This window comes from Octopus bimaculoides, chromosome 12 (assembly GCF_001194135.2).
Source record: "Octopus bimaculoides isolate UCB-OBI-ISO-001 chromosome 12, ASM119413v2, whole genome shotgun sequence".
Classification (NCBI taxonomy): Eukaryota; Metazoa; Mollusca; class Cephalopoda; order Octopoda; family Octopodidae; genus Octopus; species Octopus bimaculoides.
The window spans coordinates 8615929-8622335 of NC_068992.1; the positions used below are offsets into that span (position 1 = coordinate 8615929).

General features: G+C 33.9%; 1 protein-coding gene across 3 annotated transcripts in view; it reads right to left on the minus strand.

The window, feature by feature from the left end:
* LOC106880179 (uncharacterized) overlaps positions 1–6407 on the minus strand; it is an 83502-nt gene that overhangs the window by 27692 nt on the left and 49403 nt on the right. The window lies entirely within an intron of this gene.

The following is a 6407-nucleotide window of genomic DNA, read 5'->3' on the forward strand; positions in this document are numbered from 1 at the left end:
TCTCTCTCTCTCTCTCTCTCTCTTTCTCTCTCTCCCTCCCTCTCCCTCTCACACACATTTATATGTAAACTTTCATCAACATGTATTAAATCTCACTGCCAAATTAACTTCTTGAGGGCCTTTGCAGTTATTTTTGATGAGAACATATACATCACACACATGTGTGCACATGCATACATACATGTATGCGTGCACGCCAACACACGCACACACACACACACACACACACAAGAACAAAGATCTATCCAAGAGGGTTTGAAGTGCTTCACCACTCTGAAAGCATCTAATTTAATAGAAAGAATAAAAATCAATACCCAGTTGTCATCTTCAAGAATGAAAGGGACAACGTCTTATACGCTTGAAGCAGATTCCTCAAGAAGTATTTCAGAAGCTGATGCTATTCTATTCGACCCTAAAACCCCTATTTATTCACCAGAGCTATATTAGGTCTGAAAAATAAATGTGATGGTCGTGGTTGGAAGGCTAGAATGCTTTTGATTATACATCTGCTCAATCAGGACGGAGTTGGGGGCTAAGCAACAAAAATTACCTGCAGATATGAATTTCATCTCTATCAAAATTAAAACTGGACATCTACCTGTGAAGGTGTGCTTATAAGATTATCATTCCATGTGAATATGAAAATGGACTTTATTATCATCAGCTGTGAGACAGACAGAAAAAATAATGGAAGCAATCCAAAAAGGTTGGCTCGTTCTTGGCAACAGAGAAGATATTAATACAGAGGGGGATAAACACAAGCAGTAGCCACATTAAAATCAATGTTGTAAATCTCACTATGGCTCAGACATCAAATAAACCTAAAATTATATTTTACTGAGATATGATAAATCTGCTGTTATTGATTATTAATCTCTGTGATGTTAATAGTATCTGAACTTTCTCATTATGTACCAAGAAGACTCTCTTTCCCATATTTGTTATATATCCCTATCAGATAAGGACATCATTAACAATAACCTCACAATTATTTTTGGGGCGCTTTCTTTAACACCTCAAGTGTTTCCTTCCTCAGTGACTAACTCTAAGGCTTTCATACAGCTAGATTTACTGGTGATTCACATTTAAATGTCAAACATCAGTGGCCTCTGGGAGTCAAAGCATAAGTGTTCTTATCATAATTCCTGTTTGAAATATTCTACAAACATTGCTAACACTATCTTCAGTCTTTCAAATATTTTTCTAGTCACACAAACAACCAATTCCAGATCCCTAAATCCTTATTGTTTGGATGACTTCAGTAGAAATAATGAAAGATTTTTATACAGCCACAATAAAAAAGAGGTCTTTTACCCTTGAGAATTTATAGACCTTGACACAAGCAAAGACTTCCGCAATTTTTATCAGAAGAACCTCCTGGCAAATTTGCTTAAGGGATTCCCACACCTTTCATTTCTCAAATCAAAAGTATTTTTATCAGAGTACTCCACTGCAGTGTGTGCCAAATTAACTATTCAAATCACATTTTATCATCTATGATGTACCTCAGAGTTTGATTATGAATTCTCTATTTATTTTCTTATACATTAACTGACAATGTCATTGTTGTCACCACTGGCACCACCACCACTGCCACACATCTTACTGATTAGCAAACTTTATTCACCCTCATGCTGCCCTTACTATTAGCCTGTTTACATGCTGTGTCCTCTCTGTCTCATACTGTGAAAGCACGTCTGGGCTTCTGGTCATGACTGAACCATGTTGTGTGATCTTTGTAAGCTAAAAGGTTCATTTATATAGGGTGTTTTATTCCTAGTTTACCATGTGAACATATGCAGGCTATTTGTTGACGAGGAGATTATTACAACACCTGGAAACAAGTGGGTGAGTGGGTGACAGGAAGGACGTCCAACAGTAGAAAACTCTGCCCCAAACTCTGATCCATGCAAACATGGTGAAGTAGATGCTATGATGATGATGATGAAGAAAAGAGTTTCTTTTTGTCTTTTTTCAAACTACTCATACAAGTGCACCAAGAATATTTTAACGGATCTCCAGCATGCCAACACTTATTCTCAAATCTAACCTATATCATCAATATACTCCTTGATCTATATTTCCCAAAGTCTTTAGTACATATTATACCCAGTACAAAATAATTTATTCATATTACGTATCCTTATCAGTGCAATTGTGTAAACTATCATTTTGCAACCAATGACTATCAAAGACAGAAGTCAATGGATACAGTCTCAACTTCTCTCATACATATTTGATAAGCAACAGATTATTTTTAAACATTATCAGTTGAAATGCGAATCAGTGATAACTGCAGTAATACAATTCACAGTTATGTATCCTCTGAAGTTCTGTATTCAGTTCTCTTTTGCTAAACTTAGTTTTAACCCTTTCGATACAAACCTGCCCATGACTGCCCTTGTATGATGCAAGCTTCTTTTTTAAAGTAATCTAAATTAAAAAACATCAGTCAAAAAGTCATGTTAATGTATGTTCCAAACACCAGCTTAATGGTAAATTCATTTCACCAAATTCTTCATTATTTTCAAAATTAATGGAAACAAAGGCAGTGTATTTTGACAGAAATAGGGTAACGAAAGGGTTAAGGGAGACATAATGTTGAGGGTTAGAAAATCATGTGAATTTCACATAATTAAATTTGTGTTAACATATTCAAAGACAGGTATACAAAAAAAGAAAAGAAAAAGAAGCTATTATGTCTCTAATTGAATAGAAATACCACAAACTCATCAAGAAGAACTCGTCAAGAAGTGAACATATGTCTTTCACAGCTATGACGGTTATGACAGTTCTGCAAAACCAATGGAGAACAACTGAAAGCCAAGCTGTACAAGAGGGGATGGGCATAACTTGAATGCATTTGACCACAGTTCTGCTCGATCAAGGCTTTCCTGTGGCTAAACAACAACTTCCAAATAAAAACTAAGACCCTTATAATGAGACTCCAGATGAAATGTCTCAAGCATGGCTGTGTAGTTAAGAAGTTTGTTTTGAAACCATATGGTTTCACCCAATGCTTTGTGAGTGAATTTGGTTGATGGAAAATAAGTGGAAACCTGTTGTGTGCATATGTGTGTGTGTGTGTGTGTGTGTGTGTGTACATATGTGTAGGTATATGTATGTGTGTCTCTTTGTATATGTTTCCATGACTTAGTGGTTGGGCAAAAAAGATTAATAGAATAAATATCAGACTTTAAAAAAAAAACGTACCAAGATTTATTTATTTAATGGAATTCTTTAAGGCAGTGTACTAGCATGACTGCAGCTCAATGATTGAAATGAGTAAAAGATAAAAGAAGAAAATCTATCATTCATTGGGATGATCCTAACTGGTGATTTACTGATTAAAATTGGTGGTTATTTTGCTCTGACTGAGCAGACCTCTAGTCAAACACAGTCTAGCTGTGACAAGCCTGTTTCTTTTTCTTTTCTTCCCCCTCAAGGAATGTACATTAAGAACAACATTATTTTATGTTCCTTTCCTCCTCTTTTTAGCTGCTATTTCAAGCAGTTTGCATGAGAACACACCACCACCACCACCACCACCTCATCGGCATGGTTATTAAATAGAAAGTTTGCTTGTCATGATTTATTATTATTGTAAAACAATGAAAGCATTACACTTGACAGAAGCATAAACTGTATATAGTAATAGGATATTATTAATCCATTCGTGAAACATGAGATTTTATTGGTGCAGTGCTTTGGTTCAGTTTTGGCAATGCTAAACAAATGGGAAACAAAGTCTGCCACATGTAACTTTTACCAGATGCCCTGGAACCTATTCTCTTGCTATGTTGACTGGGCACATGGAATTTAAGTATCTTTGTCAAGAGACATGTGCAATTTTATCTGCAGTAGGAAATAAACTCACTTCCTGAGAGTTAGTAATTTAATATTATATTCCGAATATCTTGTTCAGAAAATAGTAGCTAAACCATATATCATTATCATCATCATAATCATTTTAATGTACACTTTTCCATGCTCACATGGGTTGGACAGAATTTGTTAAGGTAGATTTTCTATGGCCGGATGTTCTTCCTCCACTTGTTTCCAAGAATGATGATATTTCTTTATAGCTAGACATGTTTTTATGGAAGATTGAAAACAAAGGACACCAATTTCATGCTTGTGACACTTGCTTACAGCTATCATGTGATGTCAAGGCAAGGAGACAGTAACACACACACATACATGTATGAGGGGCTTCTTTCACTTTCCATCTACCAAATCCACTCACAAGGACTACATTTCTAAATAACATGTATTACTAAACAATTCAGCCAGCATAGTAGCTGATGATTAACCTTTTAGTATTTAAATATTAGATATTCTACATGTTTTACACTTAAACTGGGTAGATCCAGCCTCTCACACCTACCCTACAATGTCATTCACTTTAAATAAAAGTAGTCAATGAAGAATGGAAATATATTCATTTCTAAGACTAAATTTTAATTTTTCATATCAGTAAGTTAGACACTTAAGAAATAAATTCTACAGAATCCAAAGAAACTAGATGTAATCTGTGTCAGCAAAAATTATTTTGTAAAGTTTGCTATGGGGAGATATGGAAATTAGTATTTTGGATAATGGCCTTCATTTGAAATTATATTTCCTTCCAAAGTAGGATTTCACTTGAAAGCTCAAAACTCATGTCAACCAAGTGCAATGATATTTTCAGATGGTATACCATGACGTATTGGTGTACTGTGAGATGTAGCAAGTGCACTGTGAAAATAAAATTATATTTTTTTAAATATATGAAAACTACAAACTGGAAATCTAAATATAAAGTTTTTATGCATTTGTACTGAAAAAAATATTTTTCAGGAACTAAAAAAAGACACTTTATCTATTTTGATTCAGTTTTTGGCATCATGTCTAAATCAATTGGGATTTTTTTCACTTATTAAATGAAAATCAAATTAAAAAAAAAACAACAAAAAACAAGAGAGACTTCATTTGCAACTACACTGAAGATGTAAGAGGGCAAGTTTACCCCATATACATTCAAATATAGAAAACATTACACCCCACCCCCACAAATCATCAAACTCATATTTCAACTTTGCTTTTCAAATCAAATAAAGAAGTTAATACTTAATTTTCTATAATTTAAATTATTTATTTATATTTACAGGCAAAATTATATCTTTTATCTTTTACTTGTTTCAGTCATTAGACACTACCTTGGAGAAAAATTTTAAGTTGAATGAATTGGTCCAAGTACTAAGCTTGGTATATATATATCTATTTGTCTCTAAGTTATGGGGACATAAACATACCAGCACCAGTTGTCAAGCAGTGGTGGGGGGCAAACACACACACACACACACAAGGCAGTCTACTAAGCACTGTCTACTAAATTCATTCACAAGGTTTTGTTTGGCTCGAGGTTACAATAGAAGATATTTGCCTAAGGTGCCATACAGTGGGACTGAACCTGGAACCATATAGTTGGGAAGCAAACTTCTTACCACACAACTATGCGTGCACCTACTTGATGTCTGCTTTTGTTTGTTTGTTTGTTTTTAAGAGATTCATCTTGGATTAATCAATGTAAAAGGTTAAATAAATTCACAGAGATTCTCAGAAAAAAAAAGAAAAGAAAAGTTAAAGCAAAATAATTGTACTTGAGATCAATTGTTGTGTGTGTGTGTGTGTGTGTGTGTGTGGATAGATAGATAGATAGATAGATGGATAGATAGAGATAGATAGATAGATAGATAGATAGATAGATAGATAGATAGATAGATAGATAGATAGATAGATAGATAGATATGTGTGAACTTTTGCATTGATATAACCAATAAAAATAGTTTAGTAAGAAACGAAAACTGACCAGAATAATCAGACAGAACAAACAATCTGAAAGATCAGAGGAAGAAATTTGATCTTAGAGAATCAGAAACATTCACTGCAGAGAGATTAGAAAGAAAGTAGGTAACAGAAAACATAAATTCTATTCTAGGAATAGAAATTGTGGCAGGATTTGGAGAGATTGGTTAGCTAAGATTTCTTCATAAAAAGTGAAAAAAAGGCAAGAAAGAAGCTTAAAGACAAAACTAATATAGAAGCACAGATGTTTGATGCTTGAGTTTCTTTCTTTGTTTTTCAAAGTTTATTTTGAACATAGTCACCTGCTAGTAACAAATAAATAAATATACATATACATATATATATATATATATATATATATATATATATATATATGTGTGTGTGTGTGTGTGTGTGTGTGTGCCATTCTATTCAGGGTACAGAGCATACCCACAACCAACACTTGTGACTGAGTTGTGTAAAGGGACCAACAGCATATGTTTGGCAAACATGTTAGCAGCAAACTCCTTGGCAACTACTTCTATTTTAGAGTCAAGGAAAGAGAAACTACTGCTATTGTA